Source organism: Cibotium barometz, chromosome 32, assembly GCF_041138505.1.
Source record: "Cibotium barometz isolate CiBa-2024 chromosome 32, ASM4113850v1, whole genome shotgun sequence".
Classification (NCBI taxonomy): domain Eukaryota; kingdom Viridiplantae; phylum Streptophyta; class Polypodiopsida; order Cyatheales; family Cibotiaceae; genus Cibotium; species Cibotium barometz.
The window spans coordinates 12033216-12035812 of NC_141077.1; the positions used below are offsets into that span (position 1 = coordinate 12033216).

At 38.8% G+C, this 2597-nt stretch overlaps 1 non-coding gene across 1 annotated transcript; it reads right to left on the reverse strand.

The window, feature by feature from the left end:
• Positions 1-523: 523 nt before the first annotated feature.
• On the reverse strand, positions 524-596 carry TRNAF-GAA (transfer RNA phenylalanine (anticodon GAA)). Its single transcript has one exon. It is a non-coding gene; the product is annotated as a tRNA-Phe (tRNA).
• Positions 597-2597: the final 2001 nt, after the last annotated feature.

Consider the following 2597-nt stretch of genomic DNA (forward strand, 5'->3'; position numbering starts at 1 on the left):
GGCTCCACTTAGCCTATCCAGAAGCTCATCAATTCTGGGGATAGGATACTTATTCTTAACTGTCTGCTGATTGAGGTTTCTATAGTCCACACAGTCTTAGCGTCCCATCTTTCTTTTTTTGAAAGAGAACTGGCGCACCCCAAGGTGAAACAGTGGGTCTTACAAACCCTTGGTCTAATAGCTATCTAATTGTGATTCTGCCACCCTTTGGGTGGATCATATTCTCTGCTATGTGTTGAATGATTTGATTTCTATAATGTCTTTCCTAGCATGGAACCCTCCCCTCAAAAGAACCTTAGCCAAAAGGCCCCATGTCTCCTCCACTCGATAAATATACGAAGAAAATATGTGCTACAACTTTGAGATTTTCGAACTTCACCATTGAAAGTTGCTTTACCAAGTTTGATTGTTGATAGCTTTTAAACTCTTCCTAAAAAGGCTTAGAGGAGATTATTCCGTCCTCGAGAGGTGGGCTGGCGAGAGAAGAAATACTTGAAGATTTTTTATATTTTAAATGAAATCGTGCGGTGAGCGTGGATCGAACACGCGACCTTCAGATCTTCAGTCTGACGCTCTCCCAACTGAGCTATCCCCGCTTTCATGACACCGGTACGAACAAACCGAAATATAAGCTTGCCACCTCATCCTCTCACGGGCAGTAGAACGGTCTTCGCGCAAATGTCATGTAAAGTCGGGGGTGGCGGGAACATTAAATAGCCAGGTGTGGTTAAGGCAACACCTTTATTTACAAATAGAGATATGTACACCACGCTCCCGCGAAAATATCGTACCACAAAATCCTTACTTCCTTCAATTTATTTATTTTAGACTCTACCTTGTATGACTTTATCTATAGAAGGAGCTCATGAAACCAAGCATATAACCATGAAGGGGTGGATGTGTATTATAGGTTGGGTGAAAATACTTACTACGCAAGAAAAGAACTCTCTTGTGCCTTGTTTCTATTAACTTTTCACTACGTACCTGAGGTGATTATCTCTCAAACGGTTAAAAATATTATATATCGAGCATGTAATATTGCAGCCTAGGAGAGGCCAAAGCTAGGTTTAGTACTCTATTAAAAGCTAGGTTTAGTACTCTATTAGAGAGCTTCAAATGAGAATGCGTATTAATCGGATAATAGAGATAAAAGAAGAGATCTTAAAGTAGGACATGGATTTCACCGAACCGCTTTGGTGCATTTTATGATAGTGTAATCAGTTAAGTTTCGTTCAACTCTTGGTTAAGGAGAAAGTGTAATCGATCATAGCCGAGTTAGGAGAAATTAATGACCCGGTGTGTGTCACGGTAGTGCCATTTTGGGCAGCTTATAACTCTGCTTTAAAAAAAGAGCTCCGCTTTAACTAACAAAGATTTGACTGCTAATATTTTCACAAAGATTTGACGCCAATGGATTTTTCTATCAAAAGCTACAACCTCTCAAAGTTGGGCATCTTAAACTAGTTTTCTACAGTCTACTTCAAAATGTCACCTTCTCTTTTTCAGTTGGTGGTGGTATCGAAACCACCGGAGTAGTATTTAGCTCAGTTATTTCAATTTTGGGAAAATAAATGGGTCCACTGGGTGTTCTCGGTTGGCAACTAGATGAGATAAAAGAACATAGGAATAGCAACATGTTGGAGCATGTACAAGAGATTTTTGTATGGTTGCTCAAGGTGAAGATACTCTATTGATAAATGGCTACAAAGATAAAAGGAGGTAGCCAAGAAAGAGAAGACGAAATCAAAGGAAGGAAGAGACGTCTTCACCTAGGCATTAAACAACGGCCTTATCATGAAGGCCAAGGTGGATACTATAGAATAGGATGGCTCACTTGATCCAAATGTTGTATGATATTGTTATTATGAGGCTAAAATATGGTTAATGAAGCAAAGTTCTAGTTTGTAACTTTAAAAATGAAAGGACATTCAACAAAGTGGACCAACCAAAATCAAACTTTGAACAAGGAATCTAATCATTTCACATTTCATAATGTCACCAAACTGGAATGAAGGGATGTAATGCATGAAAAATATGAGTAATCACCATGTAAACATGATGCCTAAGTGTGTTTAGTCTCTCACCAAGAGAATGGAAATAGCCTTCCACAAGCCAAGAGAGAAGCCATGAGCTCCAAGAAACATAAATTTCCATTTCTAAAAATGATCATCAAAAGTTACAACCATGGTCCAAGTCCCCTCTTTTATACATGGACTTGTCCCATTATTAACCCTATTGAATAAAGTTCCTACTTTATTACAAACCATCCCTTCCCAAAGATTTGTCCTCAAAATCAATAACATGGACAATCTCAAAGTATGAGACTCTAATGTAATCAATGGGAAGTGGTTAAGAGTTCTCAAGTACATCCAAAGCACATATACAATGAAAATCCGGATGTATACAAGTCCACAAAGCTTCAAGCCCAAAGTGTATGAGTGGGACTGTTATGACAGCCCTTCTAGTCGATGAAGACCCTTGAAAATCCTTCATTTAGACTCCATATATTGGGCTGAAAATGATATGTACACTCAGCCATATGTAGCCCACATCATAATCTTTCATTAGGATACGCCATGAAGCTTGTTGGAGTAGAA